Consider the following 21,714-nt stretch of genomic DNA (forward strand, 5'->3'; position numbering starts at 1 on the left):
ATATAGTCAACCCACATTCCTAATATTTAATAAAAAAAATTCCCTCTGCTTTGTCTCAATTTTTTTTTTCCCTTGAAGTTGATTTTGAATGTAGCCTATTACTGAGAGAGACTTGGGTGTTATTCTAAACACTAACATGAAAAATTACAGGGAAGGAACAGGACAACAGTATAAACGGTAACATTTTCTCTAATAAAGTGCAACAGGATTTCTCCAATAACTATGAAATTCAGTTCCTGAAAGCTGGCAGCTAGATCATCAAATGTTCAAAACAAACTAACAAACCAACAGCCAAGATGACGGAAGATTAGAAAGTTTCACAAGGGTCAAAAGTGAACAGCATTTTTTTTTTTCCTTTTTCAAGTTCAAGAGGTTGCCCACCATTTCTTCCTTTTTGCAAAAGCCTCAGCCAGCTGAACTTCCTTTGTCTAGCAGAACCTGTACTGTGAGGTGATCACAGACAAAGCAACTTGTGGAAAACTGGAAACAGGAAAAATGATAAACAATTATGATAAAAGCTGAAAGATTTATGAGTAACAAGGAACAGATAGAACAGAAATGCTAGCCAGATGATAAACTAAACTAGTTATCCATGATATAATCTCACCTTCACACAGGGCAAGTCGTAATTGGTGGTTTTTTTACCAGGTGTGCTCTACAATTTTTACACCTTCTGTTTTAAGCATAAACTACAATGCTACAATGCCTACAACTCATAAGAATGCTTGAAAGACCACTCTAAATCAAATAATTCTTTTATTCCTTTCCATGGGTAACGCTTGGTGGTTTTCTTCCTTTTAAAAGTAAAACTAATTACAGTAATAAAGCAGAAAGAGACAAGATAAATCTTTTTGAAAAACATCTTTCTTAGAGTGCTCTTGAAAAATGCTGTTTCTTTACCTCACCATCCTTCTCTCAAAGAAGCTGCCACACTAACATACAAGCTGGAGCTGGCCTATATTATGTAAACAAATTCCAAGCCTGTTTTCTTTAAGGTAACAAGATTTTACTAGATGATCAACCTCTTGCTTATCCACAGGAAACAGATGAGTATTCATTTCTTTCCTGCATCTCAAAACTGATGACAACACCATCTCCCTATCAATGCCAGATGGTAACCATCGAACTCTGAGAAAACAACCAAACACCATTCCTGGATCCTTGCCCACTGACACAATGCTTTTCAGCATAAGCTGAAAATCCATGTTTTTTACCCTCCTGTTTACCTCTTGAATGGGGGAGAGGTTCACAAGTACACTCACCTTTCTCACACACATAAGCACACATACCCCAGTACATATCTGCATTTATCTGTGTATGAATCTGCACTAGTAATACTTAAATAAAAAAGCAATCCCAAGCCTAAGCATCCCAAATTTGAACGGAAAGCGAAGGTGTCAGTTTTGTTAAGAAAAAAAAAACTAAACTAAACTAAAATTCCTTTCCTCCAACGAAGTACAATCATCTAACGAAATGCTTTGCGGTGTACTGAAGCAACATTACTTATTGTCATAGTTACTAAATGATACCAGACAGTTGAGTTTTCAAGTTGGTACATTAATGACTGGAATATTCATGGGAGACTTTTGATGCAAATCTGTGTACTGCCCTCTCAAATTGCTGGGTTTGACTCTAAAACTGGAAATGATCATAGCATGGGAAAAATTACTCGCAGAAAAAAACGTTACCTTTTGTTACATTTTATTTCAAATGAACATTTTCAGCCAGGTTTCTTAAGTGGAAAAGCTTCTGTCCTTTAAAAATCAAATATATTTCTGACATACGTGCGTTGCCAGATGATAAACAGAAATTTATATCAAGCAACGGAGCAAAGAAAAATAGCCTGCAACTGCCTAGGCCACATATTTTGTAACCAAATTTAGTATTAAAATGTATATCCCATTCAAAAATGATGTATTATTGTATAAATGTTTAGAGGAATATATAGTAAGCATTACAAATGGTGCATTATCACTGACACAGTAGTAAATCACTTTGTTCTTGTGGCTATTGCCTGCCTGGTTTTACCTCTTACACAACTATTCCCTTTGGCTTGTGAGCCCCAGTGGGACATTGGACTGGCAGCAGGGTTGGGACTGAGCTCTGAGCATGACCACAGGACAAGCAATGGGAGCTCCTTTTCCCCCATCCAATTCTCCTGATTTGCTTGTGTTCTCTCCTTTAGCTTTCATACAAGGTTAAAAAAAAAAATAGTGCAGGAGGAATAGTGTTTTTACAGCACAGAACCGGTTCTTACTTTCCAGCCAGCAAACACAAGTATTTCTGCATGTCACACTGCTGTTGGGGTTTTTAATCCAAGCCCATATTAATCCTGCACAGAATTTTTCTTAGAGCAAAAAGGAAGAAAGCAAACCACTAGCTTGGTGTTCATTTGTGTTGCTTGAAACTTGAAAATTTGCCCTTTCTGTGCTCCTGAAGAACCATTTCCTCCCAGCCAGGCCTGGGGAACCCCGCACAGCACATCGCAGAGGACAACAGGATTTTCCTGTGCAGGAGTGACACAGGGTGGCCAGCATGGCTTCCTGGCCTACCCCCAGGCGACTGCAGCTCCAGAAGGAGGGCCTTTGTGTGCGCTCACATGAAGGGCTTGCGGCGAGGCCCGCAGCCCACTGACAATCTATGAGGGTCCTTGCTCCTACTGATGAGGGAAATGCCTTGCTGCAAATTGGTTTTTGCTGTATGGACTCCAGTGTGAGCGTGGTGAATGATGTGCAGTATGGACTCACAACATTCCTCATGTTCACATGTGAGCTGAGGGGCTGTCTAGAAATGGATTCGAGGACAGCAGATCTAACCCCTTCCCCATGAGGATAATACACCACATGCCACCATGGATTTCTAAATGGCTGTAGTCCACCACATGCCACCACGTGTTGAGGCTGTGTTCTCAAGGTGGCATTCAGTGAGCAGCAACAGGCTCTAGGCTCGGAGGGGGGACCCCACCCCTTCCCCTTCCAAGGGCACTTCACACAGACTTGACTTTGTGCTTGGGGTGAAGCTTGGCCTGCCAATGAGATAAAAGATTTTCAACCCCTTTTTGCCAGTCACTCTGATAGAAAACACAAACAGTTTGCTGCTACTCTGCATACATCCATGTGCATATAAATCGGCAGACACCTACCCACTGAGTTATGTCAACATTACAAATACTGACTTTAAATGCTATCACAAGCTGTTTTCAAATACTCCAGATGAAATTCAGATACAAGTCCCCAGGAGTGGTCTACAACTATCTGGGGGCAGGGGAGGACTCCAGGTACGCCACAGAGTGTTTATGGAGTTTTAAAACATATTTTCTGTATCGACGTCCTCTTTATCCTTCGCCACTCACTAAGTGCTACTTATTGTAAATGCTTTTTCTGTGTCATGGCAACTATTCTGAGTTTCAGTATGATGCACTTAACATGTCCATGTAAATTTTTAATTTTTGGAACCAGTCACTTCACACTCACTGCCTCTAAGAAAGCTCTAGCACTCGCAAGCGAAAAACTTCGCTGGAAATCAGCTAAAAGTCCTAAAAGTCTATTTAAAGATGCAAATGTGTGTGAATAGTTAGTGCAGATGTTTTTCTCCACCAACTGTACTTGCTGAGTTTCACCATTTCCATAAAGCACATTAAAACAAGTGTGCGAACACTCTGAGATGAAAGTACCAAGCACTCCTGAGACTTCCAGTGGAAAGTAGAGCTGCCTGACTTTTCTCCAAGCAGACAGAAATGCCCATGATTCAGCAGCCTGAGTAAATAAAAGAGGTCCTTATTTCCTAATTTTGCTGGCTGGCCACACTGCAGCAGTCTCTGTGTTGCTGCCAAAGGGGATGCAAAACTGGAACTACACCCAGCAGCTGAAGGACTGTCTTTGTTAGCCAGCCAGGCCTTCCTGACCATCTTCTGGCAACGAAACTACTGTATCCTGCAAGGAAGACCTCCATCTCAGGCTTGATAGTTCTCTAGTCTGTCTAATAGGACTAAACAACAGATTTTGCCTGGTCTGTGCTGGAGGAGGACAGCTGGAAACTCAGTTAGTAGCAGAGTAACACCTGTTCAGTCATATTTATGGGGGAAAGTGCTCACTAACAGAAAAGTGAAGTAATACCAGAAGGAGTTATCCCATGGAAGGGGGAGGGAAGAAGGGGGAGCATCCAAGCACAAAAGCACCTCTGTGGAGTTCACAGCCAGCCACTCATGTGCCAACCTCAGTAGTCGTGAAGTCTTTAAATGTGATCTTTTCCCTAGTGCTGCTGACTGAATTAACAGTACGGCTTCAGAAAAACGTTATTTAGTCACCAGAAAGGTTTACGACATAGGCACGTTTTGGTTGGAATACGCTCCAGGCACTTGCTTTATCATGCCTTGCTTTATCATGCCTTATTTTATGTATGATTTAATCATATTTTTGCTGCCTCTAGACAAATGGTCACCTTCCTAGAGAAAATGCCAGCAAATCTTTATGCATCATAATATATAACGTTCCTCTGATAGGGGAGAGCTTACAAATACGAATTAATTAATATTCTCAATATCCTATAAAAAGAAGTTTTCTGTTTTCCCTGTTTTGCTGCTCTTGTAACTGGGGCACAGAAAAGCTGGAGCAGTTTGCCTCAGGTTACAAATGTAATCTGTGCAAGGGAGGAAGCAGAACTCGTATCTCCCAGGTCTGAGCCATCCTGCAAGAAAAATCCTTTTTCCTCCAATCTGAAACACAGAGCTGGCAAAAAGCTGAAGCGAATGGACCCAAGCAAGGAGAAAGCACAGCCATTCAGCTGATGGACAACCCCCAGCTCCAAGTCCTACAGAAACTCTCTTACTGGTTTGCCCAGCTAGTGGTAATGGCAGACTGGTCACACTGCCATCCTACAGGACCCTATCTTAAGTACCACATAGCAAGGGACAAAATTTGTAACAGTGGATACGCAGGAAGGGAATGGATACTAAAAATGACAAATACCAAGCAGCAGAACATAAGCACATCTAATAATACAGCCTTCACACGCCAATAGATTGATGAATGTGTATGCACATGTATGCACTGAATCGTGGTGTAGATGTTACTTGTTTTCTCTCCACCAACCAAAGGGCTGTCCACACAAAACTGTATACATGCAGCCATGCTCATACACATATTGAAATGTTTGAATGGACAACATACAGCTTTGCCATTTTACCCAATAACAAACTAGAAGATAGAATTCAAATGGTAGGAAAGGAAGGACTAAGCAGCAGGTTGGTAGGTCAGTTAACTGGATGTATGATAGATCTCCACAGCTTTAAATCTTTGCATTTTTGCGCAGGTAATTGAGTGAAGTGGTTATTATATATCATATAGTTTACTTGTAATGGCTGTTTCAGGTTTTAGTGCTGGACACATTTTATATTACTATCACCACTAATTGTCTACAGGGCTACCTTGAAAATGAGATAAGCAATCTTAAGGGAATACGCAGGTGTGAACAAACAGAAAATGAAGAGGTTGGATATTACTGAAATAAAACAATATGGTGCTGTGTGCAGAATATATCTAAATAACAAGAAGATCAAAAGATAGCATTTAGACATTAACATGGCTTCAGCGATGTCCTAACATACACGTCACTAAAAGAAACTATGATTTTGAAGACTTTAATAGAATTTGCAGAGAATACCTACCCTTAAAGTAACTGTCAGTAAAATATATATCATTATTATATCATATTCTCCATTTTTTTTTTCTATAGAAAGATACAGAGTTTTGGAAAAACTGCAAACTGCAACTTTAATATAACCATCACGTTTTTTTCACATCAGTGACCCCACATTAAACTCCCTCATTTGTCTCATAACTTATTAAATGGCTTGAAAAGTAATACTCTGTAATGGGCATTCAAAAGAGAAATGTGAACTTTAAAAATTATTTATAATTTACAGATGTTTTTAAAATCTATCAATATTTCAAAACTACTTTGGGAACACCAATTAAATGCATTAACAGTTAAGATTACTGGGGCAAGAACATACGGGGGTTCCTGATCAACAAAACCCAGACAGCCGGTAGGGAGGTTTCCCCACGTTAAATTTCATAAGAAAGTCAGCTCCAAGAAACAACAAAGAAGATGCTTTAATACCTCACAGGAAAAGCCTGCTTGCTTTAATAAAATGCCTTTAGTGCTTAGACAAGTAGTTAACATTCCTGTATCGCTCTCCTAAGGTAACCGAAGCCTCCAGTTCCATTATGTCTTCTTCACAAGATATATTACCATTACATATGTAAAGAGGAGCGTAAATGTTTTCCTCAGTTGTTGCTTAAAGATCATTTGAACAGACGGAGCCCAATGAATTCCGTCTTCTACAGCCAAATTAAAGAAAATGTGAGCAGTTCGCATTTTGCTTCACCTTTCAGATCATACACAAAACCCCATTTGCAACTAGGAGAACACAGAGCTACCTACCTACCCTCCGTTTGTTTGAGGAAGCCTGTACTTTGTGCTTCTCAAGGCAAAGAGAAAGAATAAGCAATTTTCTACAGTCCTCTACATATAACTAATGACAGTCACCATCCTCAAAGCTTATTATACTGCTTTACATAATTGGGAATCACATGTCACGCAATTAATTTACAGGGGTTGTTTTGTTGTGACTATACAAGAACTAAGCGATTCAAATTAGCTCATTTGTCCACTGCTTCAATGTGACAAACACATTTACACTGTACTTCTTCCGCTGTTAAGTTACTATTTCTCTTAGTAGTTGTTTGTTTGTTTGTACGGTATGAGTCAGAGACCACCAGGCTTGTTCCATCTGAAGCTAGGGTCAGGAAAAATCACCCCGAGAATAATTACATTTTGAAGCAAGATAATGGGAGAGCAGAAAACCCATTCAAATATTCTAGCAAACGCGCACATAATAGCGGTCTCCTAAGAACCTGTATGTTAACAACCTCGTGTACCAAAAGTAGGGATTCAGTTAATCAGTGCTGTGGTAGAAAATAATCATTATAATATGTGCTGATTAACAGTATTTGTGCTGCTTATTAAGAACGCACAACTAGAGGACAAGAGTTCAGGCTCCTCACTGGACACCAGTAATTTCTTATGCATTCTGCTTTTAGTGGGTCGTGCTCTCTCCCACTGACAAGACCAAGAAACTCTGTCCTTCCAATTCTTCCCTGAACTGCAGAAGTACACTGAAGCCTCAGAGACCCAATACCATGGTTTTGGTCATAAAGTCATAAAAGTCTCCAATGGCATACAGGTATTAAAATGAGTTGGCTGCTGCTTTCTTTCACAGGTCACAACATAAGGAGTGTGTCCGAAACCAGCAAAGCATTCCTTTCTTTCCTTCCTTTCCAAAATCAAATGATCCAGAGGCTCACACCCTAAAAGCTGACTGAACCCCCCCCTTCAAAGCTGCCTTCCAAGCCCCCATTTCTGCCCAGCCCCCAGGCCCTGAGGGGAGATGGGTAGCCTGTCAAAACCTCCGTAGCTGGAGGCTCAGACAAAAGATGGAGCCCCTGAGCAGCATTTGCAGGCAGAAACCCGTGAGATGCCAAGCACCACCTTGGGTTCTCATTTGAATATCGCCCTTCTTTCTGTTAATCTAGAGTTTAATCATGAAAGTCTGCAGGGATTGCGGGAGGTGCACCTCACACTCAGCCTGCGCCTGTCCCTCCCACCTGTGCCTCTATTTCAACCATCCCAATTCATTGCTTCATTGCCTCAAGACCAGAAATACAGCAGTAAGATACATTTTGGATGGGGGCTAAAGTAGGACAAAGGAAAAAAAAAAAAAAAAAGGAAGGCGAGGGGTGGGAAACAAAAAGAAAGGAATGTGAGGCGAGAAGAAAGAAAGGAGTAAATAATCACAACCGAAAGAAACCCAGGGAAAGAGAGTGCAACATTTTTTATAGGAAATGGAAAGTAAAAGGGAATGGAGATCAAGTGAAAGCAAGGCTGTCACTTAACGCTTTCAAAAACATAGCGGTGTTATTTTACAGTGTGCTAGAATGAAATACAGTAAATAAACACAGAACTGCTTATTTCTTCAAATGACAGAGATGTGGTGGCGGTCTTATTTACACAGGTGAAAACTCCTGGACCTAGATCTGCAAAGGGACTTGGGTGTCTCCAGGAGCCTAAGAAGCAAAGAAAGCAGAATTCATGGGGCCCCGAAGGGAAGCAGGAAAAGGTCTGCAACCTCGCAGCTTGGGCACGCAGCTGGGAAAGGGGAGGACTGGGCTCTTTATACATTAAAGAGTGGCTGGATGAAAAACAAAAATAAACCTAAGCGCGAGTTCCAGACTGCAAGAGCCCCCGCACTAAATGAGTGTAATTCGCAGTAGGTTAACAGCCTTTTCTCAAATGCGCTCCTACCAGCCCTATGAATATGGTGCTCTTTGCTCCAGTGAGCCCAGCTTCCATGGGAAGAGACCCCTGCAGATCTGAGGACCTTCTGCTTAGAGGCAGGAAACGGGGCTTTGAATCCCCTCAGGATGCTGAGGGAATGAATCTAGGCCTCGTGCCATTTAGTACTCGAACTACGTGGCCCCTATAGAGGGAAGTCAGGAACACAGCACTTTCTACTGTAAGTGTCCGCTGTGCCCTGAGCTTAGCAGCAGGCTGATCAAAGGTGATGGGCACCCAGATGCTCAATCTAGGGTGGTTTGCAGAGACTGCCAAGCCACAGATACCTGAGAAACCTTTGGTTAAAAAAAAACCACACTGACAAACTGGGGAGGAGGACCCAGAGAGGTTGCTTTTGGATAACAATTTCTATTTAGCTTCTTATAATTCGCTTACATCCCATTTTTGGCTCTTTTTTTTTTTCCTCCAGCTCTGGCTGTTAGTGCAGATGTGCTGCACAGCTGTTCAAAGCGATGTCCCCGAGCAAAGATAACCTTGGTTTTTAAACTAAGTTTTGGTGCTCAGAATGGCACACAAATGCTTACTCTCGGGCAGTACTGTCACCTTGGGGCAGCATGTCCCTGGTACCCTTTCTCTGGTTGGGCTAGGCCATCTCAGTGGTCTTTTGCGACTGTAATGATTCTATGATTCACTGTAGGCAAACCGCAGTGCCAGGCAATACAGCCCTCTCTCAGCATGCAATAGGAGCAGGTAAGCATGTGTGGCTTTCACTGAATAATAGGTGCTCTAGCCTGTAACTGGGATATGATGAATTTCCCAGTTGAGAACAGTCAGGAGCACCAAATGCTACTATAAAGCTGTCACCTGTAAATATCACTTCTACCACCTGCCTCCCTATCTGGTGGGTCACCAGGCCATCCTTGCGGAATTTTGCAAGGTGAGGGTTACATTTAAAATACATATGCTTCATTCAGTTCTTTAACGGTAATAAAGGCTTATCTGGGCAATTTACTTATAGAAGATGGAGAGATTCTTTGAAAAAGGCAGCGTTTTCCTTCCTCTCTGTATAATTTCCATTCATCAGAGCCTGCTGAAACTCATGATGAACTGTCTGAAATAGAGGCCTCTCCAGAAATAAAGAGATCTCTGCTTTGTTAAAGCATATATCTAAAACAACCCTTTGTAGCTTCCTCAGTGTAGGATGGAAGCTCGGTGTGAAACACAGTAAATTAAGCCTTTTGCTGTCAGGCTGGAAATAAGAGTAGAGCAGAATAGTGGCTGGATTTGAAATGATTTTTTTTTTCCTATTGGCTTCATTTACATCCTGTCTAAGGTCTTCTGAGCAGCTCAAGGTGTCTTATCTCTGGCTACCAGGGGGTATTTTGCAGTCAAAGCAGTTAACGTACTTTCTCTCTCTCTCTCTTTTTTAAGGCCATCTTATCTTATCAGACAGATCTCTCCAGGCTGAGGAGAACCCATACTTATCAGTAGCTGTACGCTGTATTGACAGCTCAGTGCTGCTAGGGACAAATGAAAGCTTACGGTAGAGAAAGATCAGTTAACCTGTTCCACACTCAGTTTAGACTAATCTTTGGTTTGTCTAACTTCAGGAAACATTGTATGTCTTTGCTCTGTTTACATGGACAACAGAGGCACGCAGTCACAGTGTCAATCACTAGATCTGGTGCAGAGGTACAGTGCATAAGCAGCTGCTGTAATAATCCCCAAGGCAGTTTGCCTGTTGACTTTCAACCTCCAGCAACTCCTTTTCCAGGTGACTTGGGGGCAGCTGACTGTTTTGGGAGGGACTGAGCATTGCTGGGATTTCACAACAAAGCAAAAACTGTGGGCTGCACAGACTTGCCGTGTAGAAAGCAGCCTTCCCCCAAGCACAGGTAAGCGTGCGTGCTGAGAGCCAGGAAAGGAAAGTAATCCCCATGCAATACAAATGGGAACAATGAGGCTGAAGGTGAGCCGAAAAGGCTGTTGGGGGAGCAGAAGCAAAGTGAAGAAGCGGTTTGTTTAGACCTGTTCTCCATATCCTGCTGCAGTTAACTTTACAACAAGACACACGTAGTAACTAAGAGCAGCCAGTCCCGCCAGCTGGTATCTCTGGGAAATAGCAACCAGCTTTCTCACCACCACGAAGGATATAAATGGCAAGGTTCCTCTCATCCTTTGCTTGATGTCAAGAGCAGTGAACCAGGTCTAAAAAGTTACAGCTGCTGCTACTGACAAATCATTCACCATAATTTCAGGTGAAAAAAACCTGCACCTGCACATTAAGCCTTGCGCTGGTCCCGCACTGCACTTTTTATGCTTATTTTTTCTCTCTCCCCTTCGTGTCCAAACACTTCTCGAGCACTTTTGTATCAGTGATAACCCTAGACTTTCCCTGCAGAGAAGGTTCGCTATTAATTGTCCATTATCTTGGTGTGTCAGCACAAAGGCGAGGGGAAGAAATTCTCATCCAAATGGTTTCACCTCCCTCTCTTGAGAGTGATGCCCTTGTCAGGGCATTAAAGACATGAAAACCTGCCACTTATCAGAATTGCGTTTGAATCGAACTACTGTCCTTGAAAGCAGTAGACACCAGATACCATCAAAATAAGCCACATTGGCAGATCCTGTTCCGCTGTGACTCGGGCTACCTTTTTAAAGCTTATATACGCATTTGTGCTTCCACATGAACACTACCGTTACAGCTGTGGCTTAAAATAAGAAAAGCATGCTATTTTTTGTTTTATACAACCGTAAACATATTATAAATAGCAGTTGCCAGAATGAAGAGAAGTTGGCCGGCATCTATGTGAAGTCTCTAGGCACCATATTAGAATTCGGGGTAGTAGCACGTGCAGATTTTTGGAAAAGACATGGCAGGAGAAATAAGAAGATGCATATGACATTTTGTATGAAACACTTTGGAAGATCTCAACAGTTTAAATAAGCCTGAGGACACACTTGAATGCAAACTCATCGCTGAACCAAATCGTAAAATTGTTTAATTACTTCACACCACCAATTCTTAACAAAACATAACTCAGGCCGATTAAAATGCTGAATTTGCTTGCTAGGATGAAACAGTATTTCAAAGAGGTCTTTAGTAATTCTATTAATGTGTTCAGAGACAGAGACAACAAAGAAGAACTTGGGTTACATCCACAGCTGCAGAGCTGTCTCTGTTCTTTTCTGGACAACCTGAATGGCTGTTCTTGCTTTTCACAATTTGAAGTCACAATGAGGAAGGAAAAAAAAGAAAGAGAAGTTACGCTTTGCTTTTAACAAGTAAACAAGTGTACAAATTAATTCAGAGAGCTGTAATTTTGAAAATTTTCTATGTTTAATGTGCACTGCAGTTAAACTACTTTTTCTGTACAAATTAATTTACTGCATCAGTGATCGATGTTTATGTTTAGGCAATTTTATTTCTCAGTATGGTAAAATTAGACCTAATAGTTGCAACCTGTTATGTCCAATCTGTCACTGAAATTCAAATTGCCTTTTTCCTATTATTCAAGGAGCAATTTGGAGGAATTAAAGCCGTCTAAAACCAGAAGACAAACAATTCTCAGTAAGGACTCAATAGCCTGTGTCATCAACCTGCTATAGAAAGCGGTGGCCTGTCCAAGGCAGAACCTTTTCCTTAGCTTCTGAAAGTTTCGACTCTGCTGAGCCACAAAAGGTACCCACATTTGAAGACAGCCAAGCCTTCCGCTCCTTAGAGAGAGCACACAGCCAGTGTGCATTCTGAGCGAGTGGAAAGGCCATTAGCTGCTAACAAAAAGGCCCTTCTCTGTATTCCTGAATTGTCGATGCTCACAAGTTTTCAATTAGCCAGCCTTGTATCTACAAAAAATAGATTTTGTTCTTCATCTGGGACAAATTAGTTACTGTCATCTTGTTCTTGTCATAAAGCACTCAGCTGCCACTAGCTGTTATTATTTATCATTTCCAGAACCAAAGTATACTGGTCAAACTTTGTTTACTACTCTGAGCTTTATTCTTCCTCATTTCAGTGTCCAGCTGCGCTTTACACCCCAAGTTATGCACTCCTATCGTCTGAGGCTTCTTGAGGTCTCAAAGACTCTTGCCCATCTGTTTCACCCATCTTGTTGGAGATGGGTGAAACAGAAATAGTGAAGTGAGAGATAACGTTTTGGTTTTGAAGAGCTTTAGTATTGTTTCCCGTCATTTTGTTACACACAGTCTTTTCTCACTCTGAAAATTCCGAGTAGGCTCATTTCTTTGCAAGATTGCTCAGATCATCAAACTGATTAATAACTTTGCTACTAGGCTGTACTGATTAATGTGGGTTAGTCGAGTGATTAATAATTTTATTGTTTTGCAGAACCAGGCTGCCCTGAATGTCTTGGGCTTTGACAGTATTTTACAAGTGGAACTTCCTTGGATGGATGATATGTAACTTCCTGGATCCCCAATGCTCAGCAAAGTGTCAGGATGTGTTCACCCTCTGCATTAGTGCCCATAAACCATTTTCTGATGACAATATTTGAACTCAGCCCCTTACTTCTTGCACCACGCTTTGCTGCTGCTTCCTCTTCCTCCTACTTGTTTGTTCCATTCCCCTGGTCAACACTATCAGACTTATCTCAACGTGAGGTAAAGCACGTCTTTTTGCTGATTCCTAGGCAGTTTCTAGAACAAAGACCTGAACTTTTGTTGATCCCTTGGTAGCCATCATAACGCAAGTAACAACATAATCTACATGGGTTCATGTGTGTATGCAACAGTTGAATCCTTCTGTGCGGGTGGATGACAGACACCTCATTCCAAGTATTTGACGGCAGAAGCAGAGGCCATTGTATTCCACGATTACATTCACACACTTCCTCCTGAAGTGGCCAATGAAGCAAATCACTATTTATCATCCATTGTACAAGATTTCCTGACTGCGCGCATGTTTTGACTTCTGTTTTGCTGATACTGGACTTCACAGTACCAGCGGTCTCCAGAGGAGCATATAAAAGCATGATCTATTCCTAGGACTGAATAGCAGGCTCTGTGTTAGGTAATGCACTGCCCGTTAGGCTGCACTTTCCTGCTAATTACAGTGGAAGTTTTCTTTTAAAGAAAACATGGCATTGCAAACGGCATGGAATCAGCTTTCTTTCTAATTGGAGCTTTCTTTCTAATTCTCTCAGTACTAAGTTTCACCACAAACACACTCTTCTATATTTGGATACTGGATTTAACTCTCTTAGACAAAATTAGATTTGACACGATTATATATTTATTTGATCTTTTCTAAAGCACCAATTGCAAGCCAAGCAGCATAAAGAGCCAAATGCAAAACAGTAAAAGTAGAAAGCAAAATCTAATAGCATGTTACAATATGCTATACACACAGAATTCAAAAGGGACCTGCCAGCCCCAAAAGACTCAATTCCTGACTAGTTAGAGTAAAGAGAAAAACAAAAGGGTAGCAGATGCAAAAACAAAGGTAGGGAGCCCATAAAACAGTCATGGATAGGCCAACTGAAATAAACAGGGCTTGCAGCTTGCCTTAAAGGCAGCCAGCAAGGGGCTCTGGCAGGGAGCTGCACAACTGAGGACAAGAAAGACTCGCCTTCGGCCCACGTCTGCGTCAGCCCAGGGAGAGGAAGACAGCCATGGCCAACTGTGAGCTACTGCCAGGCAGGGACATGGAGCGTGAGGTTTTTACCCAGGAACAGGGCGATTAAAATTTGAAGAGCTACATGCACTGGACTCCATTTTTCAATATATTAGCTTTCCACCCCAAAGAATCTCCAGATCAATTTCAAGGGAAACAATTAGGAGCACATTACAGTAGTCCATTCCAGATGACTGCAGAATGGTCTACACCCAAGATAAATAAGCAAACTGTTCACATTAGCTGAAAATTCTTCACTGGGATGGGGAACCGTGGCCCTTCTTGCTGGGGAAAGAACATCACGATGTTGGTCAATAATGCTCCTGGCTTGTATTCTGTACTAGCCCGAAAATGTGTCTCCACATCCCAAAAAGCTTCCTGTCTTCTTTACTTCAAGCCCATTAAGTAGGCAGCTTCTCAACGTATATAATCCAAGTACTCTTTCTCCCCTTTCTCCTTAGTCTTGTATGTTTTGTGCTACAACCAGATCTACTCTTCTAAAATGTCTACTTTCAACATGAATTACATACCTAAAAATGCACTATAGACTTACTATCAGCAAGCATAACTCATAGCAGACCAAATAAAAATGCTACGTACTGTGGAATGGAACTGCAACCTGTAGTTGCCCTGGTCTCTTGCGTCCCAGAAAGACTGAGGATAAGACATAACAAAAGACTCTCATGTTGAAAAAAAGTAAATATTCATCTTAGAATAAGATATCGACCATTTCAAGATGGTCCAACCGTTTAAATGCTCTAGATGCCAGTTTTGGGGCACTTTCCCAGGCCTGGCTCCAGACCCACCGAGTAAAGAGCCTTCATCTCCAACATGGACACAGAGGCAGCCTGAGGAGCTGTGAGCTGGGGATGAAGGGTGCCCTAGGAGCATCCTGAGCATCACAAGGAGCCAGCATAACCTGTTCCTGCCAAACTGTAGCCCCAACACAAGGTCACTTCAAAAAATGTTAATCCAGGCAGAATCATGCTGTGGACTAGATCTGGCCAGCAGGACATTTTTTGGACCACTCAATCCCGAAGCAAAAGCCCAGCTCCAGCTTTTACCATGAGAGGAATAATAAATAAATAAAATAATTATTTTGTGTTTCTTTTATGTCACGGGCATAAACCCATGGGCATAAATCCAATCAAAACAATCTGAAATACAATGAAGACAATTAGTTTTTTTATTCTTTCTGATCCTAATGTGGCTGCAAAGGTGACGGATAACCTTCTGGTCTGATCTTCATCTTCCTCATAAAAAAGGGATATGAACAATACCAGAGCAAACAATCGCTGACTTTCTATCAGTGTGCAGGCAGTCTACACTAAGCAGGCAGCCTGAAACAGGAAACATTTCCAGGAATTTTACATGTGTTTTCATTACAGCAGGATCTGTTTTCTCGGTTTTGTTCAGTCAGGAGCCTGGATTTTAAAAGGCAGTGGTACAATACTGAGCCTGCTACTTAAAAAAGCAGGATGGCTGCAGAAAGGTTGTACTCACCCTGGCTTTTCCACATAAATGCCTGGCTTTAGTTCTTTGGCTCTAGTGTCAGCTACTTTAGTCCAAGATTACCATCCCTACATTGGACCACTTCATTTCCATTGAAAATTTCCAGATCTCTGTCTCTACTTGATATAAAATAATTGCCACTGAGATCGTTTCATTTGCAGGCTTTCTTCACAAGTGGAAACGTGTGTTCTGCCAAAGAGGTGGTTTGCATCAGCTCAGATTATCCTATACGAGGCAAAAAGAATCTGTAATGCTAACTTTTAATTTGATCATGAGCACCCACTTACATTTGGTGAAGAATTTAACACTGAGGTTTGTCTTGCATCTGGGGAGGAATAACCACATGCATCAGTGCAGGTTAGGGGATGATCTGCTGGACAGGCGCTCTGCAGCAAGGGACCTGGGGGTCTTGATGGACAGCAGGTTGGCCGTGAGCCAGCAGTGTGCCTGTGTAGCCAAGAAGGCCAGTGGGATCCTGGGGTGCATTAAAAAGAGTGTGGCCAGCAGGTGGAGGGAAGTGGTCCTCCCCTTCTACTCTGCCCTGGTCAGGCCGCATTTAGACTACTCTGTCCAGTTCTGGGCTCCCCAGTTCAAAAAAGACAAGGATCTCCTAGAAGGAGCCCAGCTAAGTATGGTATGAGGAATGGCTGAGTAACCTGGCTCTGTTCAGCCTGGGGCAAAGAAGACTGAGATGGTACTGGATAAATGTTTATTAATATCTAAAGGGAGGTGAGGGCAAATGGATGAAGCCAGGCTCTTCTCAGTAATGTGTAGTAATAGGACAAGGAGCAATGGTCTAAAACTTGGACACAGGAAAATCCATAAAAACATGCAGAAATGCTTATTTACAGTAAGGGTGACAGAGCACTGGAACAGGTTGCCCAGAGGGGTTGTGCAGTCTCTGTCCATGGAGGTATTAAAGACTCATCTTGATGCCTGCCTGTGCAACCTATTGTAGGGAACCTGCTTTAGCAGGTGGTTGCACTTGATGATCTCTTGAGGTCCCTTCCAGTCCCTGAAATACTCTGATTCTTTGAGGTGCAGCAAACTCAGCTACACTCCTCCTCTTCCCCACATAGCATTAAGCTGTTTGTCTAAAAGCTAATATTCTGTGTGCGGTAGGCATGATGTACTTCTGATGTACTGAACACACCAATCCTCTAGTGAGTTGTTTGTATCATTGACATATTAGCAGGCACATACGGCAGGTACAGAGACTAGTAGAAAAAGAGTTGGCCAATCTTATGAACACATGGTTGTTTCATTTGACTTGTGTTACCAAATAACACAATACACTAAAATCCACAACCTCAAAATAAAGTTCTGGCTTTACTGAAGTCAATGGAATCTCACTATTAAGTTTATTTGGACTGGTATTTTAGGTTTGGTCTGGATCTGGTTAGATGTAGGCTTTAAGAAAACCAAATTTATTGCCTGGCAGTCCAGTTGTAATATTCGAAACAAATGAGCTATATTACTTGGGTTCATGAGGAAAACACAAAACAAAAAATATTGTAACTTTTCAAGGTTTATTAACTCAAGTCCCATAGCCTTGAGGGGCTATCTCCATCTGTCCTGTTTATATACCACTGTGACAGTTCCTTCTCTTTGGTAAGTTATCTTTAAAAAAGTCTTTGTATCTTAGGAATGTCTTTCTTTCCACAGATAAGGATATTCATTCACTCAGAGCACTCTGTGATTTTAATTTAAACTATTAACTATCTTTACGAAACTTTTTAAAACCAAATATGAATACCTAACCACTAACTTGCAGATACAAAATGCATTTTGAAGTGACTATTTGGAAAGGTGACATATAAATGAAAAATAATATATTGTATATTTTTTATACATATATAAAGGCATATCCAATCAGAAAGATTTACCTGCTTCTACAGATTCCCTTGGAGACTGAGATGTAAATTACATCTGTAACTAATTCTAGACAAGAAAGACACAAACTGCTATTTTTCAAGCCACTTTTCCAGAAAAGTCTGTAAGATGAGCAGATGTAAGAGCCTGCGGATGAGCTCTGAAGGTGCAAACTCCACATGGAAACTGAGCTCCTCCCATTCTGTCCCCGTTAGCCGATGGGCTGGAAGCAGCTCATAGGATACAACCGCTTCTCCAGAAGTACCGTGTAGGAAATACAGATATAGAAAACAACATTTCTGGTAACACTAACAGCCAAACTCTATTTCTCCTACAGTTCAGCTAAAATAAGCTCTACAGTGGCTCCTTATACTGCTGGATGTGAAGTATCACTATGTTCAGGTGTAGTGAGATCAACTTCTTGAACTGCACTTAATGGCCCTGTCATAGGTCCAAGAAGTACTTGCAGATGGTCTGTAAAGAGCTGCATAATCATATGGTATGGCTCCTCACTTCCAGATGTAACCGCCTCGAAGGTTAACCAACACGCATTGTTTCGCTAATCCTACATTTCCTTATTAAGAGTTGCCACAAATATTTATGGAGTCATGAAAGGGAGATAGATGGCTTGCAAAATGATCAGAATGATTCCTGTGTCCTCTCCATTTTACGAACCTACTGAAGTCTTGCTTTATTGCTGACTCAAGAAAACTTTCAGATGTGTCCCTGTAGCCCCTCTCATCTTTTCACCATTCCCTACAGGTTGACTGAAAACTCTCAGTGCCAAGAGGATCAAATTGCTTTGCTCAAGTTTTCAGCACTAAACACTGAACATTTTCCGTATTCCCAACCATTCTGGCAAGAATTAACTTGCCTTTTTCTACTGAAAGAAGTGCTGATCTATTATTTCAGTCACATTATCAACATTTTTTTTGGAGTGAGACTTCCAATTGTTCAGAATTTGCCCTTTTATGGATTACTAACAATGCATGTGACTTCCTGAAATTAATCTACTAATGCTCTGCTTGCTGGCCGTCCCAGTCTAACTGGGAACCAATTTTTACAAACTCTGCTGACAACAGTTCTATTTTCTCCACCAAATTATGTACTTGCATAGCTAAATGCTCTACTTACGAAAACAAATCACCCCCAAATTCCCAGGCTTTCATTCAGTCATCACCCTGACTTAACATCTTTTGCTGCAGTTCCTTTTTTTTTTTTCTTTTGTCCAGTTTGCTTGTTCAATATTTTAATCCTTAAATGTAAGATACTGTTCCTACAGAAGATCTGACTCTGACTGGCATTCTACTTCTCTAAAGAAGATTACACTGCTGCATTTTGGAGAGATACAGGCTGATTCTTGATATTACCTTACATTGGTCTTGTATCTGTGTAAATTCTTTAACTTCAAAAGCATTACTACTGTCAGCCACCAGTGTGAGACCTGGGAGATCAGATTAAGCACACAAAGACTGCTTTTTGCTTTATAGAGCTGTCTGAAAAGCTACCAGTTTTGAAAGATGTGTGGTTCTTGTAAAATTGGCTGCTGAGCCCTTCATATTGAAACATTTTAGCAGTACGTATATTTTTAACCACTATAATAATTGTTAGTATCAACATCGGTGGCAATGAGGACTAGACAGCGACTTCGTATAGGTTTGGCTCTTCTTTCCCAATTTCCATTTGCAATTGCCAAACTGCCCGCTCTGTTTCTTATGTAAAATTGCAGATGTCTTCGTATTAATCAAGATCCTAATACATTCCAGATGAACAAACAACTTCAGCACTGCAGCACGTACCTCACTTCTAAAACCCAGGATTTATTAAAGCTGCCTGTTCCAAGATCTCTTAACTTAAAAAAGATGGTTTATTGTTCCTCACTTCTACAGCAGGGCCCTAATAAATGCACCGAAACTATGTCTTTGTCCCTTTGCAACGTACTATTCAAAGAGATTTCCAACCCTACAGTGTAACATTATCCAAATCCTTTGAAACCCTAAGCAGTTGCTCAAACTCAGTCATCCAAATAGCGAAAACTTCATACGGAATGAAGACAGAGGCAGCATGGTGGTGAGGACTCGCCAGTCCCTGGCAGAACTGCACACCTAGCAGGACACGCTGCCAGTCCCGGTGTCACCACAAAGCATGGCCACTGACTTTCTTTTTCAATACCCATATGAGAAGGAAGAGAATACATAGTTTAAAATATTCTCCTCGCCTTTTAAACAACAGCAACATAACAGTTTAGGGGATCTCATGGTGTTGTGGATCGATTCACTGGTGTTTTAATTCATATATTTCTAGCACTTCGCTGTAGATTTAGCCTGTAACACAGCTAATCAAAATTAATTGAAATACTTCTAATAATTAGAATTTTCCACCACCTAAGCTGTTCTGTGTACTTCAACTTCCTTCCAAACTGGGGAAAAAACAGATCCTTGCTTTGTAATCATGCAGAAACAGGAAAGGGAAATAATGATTAGGGCTTAAAAGCACATATTAACTCATGGATTGCTAGATCTTCAATTATTTTTTCACAATATTGTCACTTTCCCTAGAAATTCCTAGTTACTAATGTGCTTACTAATACTGGACTGCTAAGGCTGCTTCTATTAATAAGAAGCATGTATATAGAAAGCTAGAAAAAAAAAATAAAGGTTATAATATTAGCATACCTTACTCATTTTTAATTAAAGAATTAAGAAGCCCAGTCTTCAGGGGGTTGGGGAAAATAGTGTAGCCAAATGAGACCAATTAACTTCATTAGCTTCAGCAAATACCTACTTTTCCAGCACATTTCTATTTTTCCATCTGCTCCGCAACTAAACATGTCTACAAATTAACATTTTATTTATGATTTAAGAATTCAATTCATAAAAATTATGCATTCATTGCACTAGATTTTCTACAATTTACTGAAAAAAAAAATCAATAAATGATATATATGTCCCACCCTTCACTCTGTTCTCTGAATGAAGAAGCATACAGTAATAAAACACACAATGCAAATCAGAGTCAAATGCTCAAAGTGTAAAAATTCATACTACAATTGGAACTAGACAATGATCTATTTAAAAAATGACAGTAGCAAAAGCTTAGAATAAAGAATACGAAAAAAAGGGTTGGGGAAAAAAAAAGTCCTATTGCTACTAAAGAGTTGCACAAACATTTTCTGAAACCATTTCTTATAGGATGGCAATCTGGCAAGTCTTATCACACTCAGCATCAGCTTTGCTCAGTTTGTTCTCAAACAAGCAGTTTCCCCTACAGCACAGACCCCTGAATCTCCAGCACCTTTCACTTACAAAGAGTTCTGCAGTGGTTAATGATCTCTCAGCCCCAACAGTAAACTGATTACTACAGTCACGTAGCACAGGCAAGAAAATACAACTTTGGTACCAGCTAAAAATGCTAACTTACCCCAGCATCACCAGCATTACCTACTTTATTTATGATTATACAGCAGCTTCGAGTGTGCACAGTTTTAATAGACATGGAAACCTTCTCTAATTCGGTGTATTGTAAAAATAGTTCCAGGGGAAAAAAAAAAGGGGGGGAGGGGGATTTTATGAGTTGGAGAAAGGGGGAGATTAGGAGAATTTTACATGTCCAGATAGAAATGGGCACGCTCTCCTTCTGATTTTGCTCTCATACAAGGAAGTCAATGATAACAGCAAAGAGAGGCACCTTAGCAGAAAAAAATGAGAAAGAAGTATGCCCCTATAAGGGGCATTTTACATTCAAATTACAAATTTCTGACATAACTCATAAACTGTGCCATTTAGTTTTCTGATTTTGGCTACAAACTAATTTTCTATATGGTTACTAAACTGATTTGCTACTAAACTGTGGTCCTCCAAGTGAGGCACAGCCAGGGAAACGACAGTGTGCAGAACGTTGCCACTGATTTATTTATTTATTTGCTTTTGCTATAAGGTATAGAAAAGGCAAACAATCAATCCTTGCTATGTGGTATCTGTTGTCTTCTATGTTAAAAAAAAAAAAAAAACATTTTGAGAAAAATGACAGAAATTTTAGCCTTTTTAATGACATGTGAAGCTTGAGGGCACACCTGGCTCCGGCCGCTGTCCAGGCCGAGCAATTGTTCTGCCAGCTGACAGCAACCCTGCGAGCAAAACAAAAGGGGCCTGAGCTGATTTCCAAGCTCAGCCACACATCTCCTGCAGGCTTCTGTACAACATGGGCTGCAACGCTTCCTCTCTTAGCTAAAATGCTGTGCCAAGAGAATAAAATGTGCCTGTGACACACTTCCTCAGGTCAGCAAAAGAGCTAGGTTGGTAGGGTGAAACGTAATGCCACTAGAGATATCCAGAGACAAATAT

The 21,714-nt window shown here is 41.0% G+C and overlaps 1 protein-coding gene across 20 annotated transcripts in view; it reads right to left on the reverse strand.

Moving 5' to 3' along the window:
- Positions 1-21,714, reverse strand: part of ZNF521 (zinc finger protein 521) — a 232,920-nt gene that overhangs the window by 137,766 nt on the left and 73,440 nt on the right. The gene's annotated exons all lie outside the window — the stretch shown is intronic.

This window comes from Gallus gallus, chromosome 2, assembly GCF_016699485.2.
Source record: "Gallus gallus isolate bGalGal1 chromosome 2, bGalGal1.mat.broiler.GRCg7b, whole genome shotgun sequence".
Taxonomy (NCBI): Eukaryota; Metazoa; Chordata; class Aves; order Galliformes; family Phasianidae; genus Gallus; species Gallus gallus.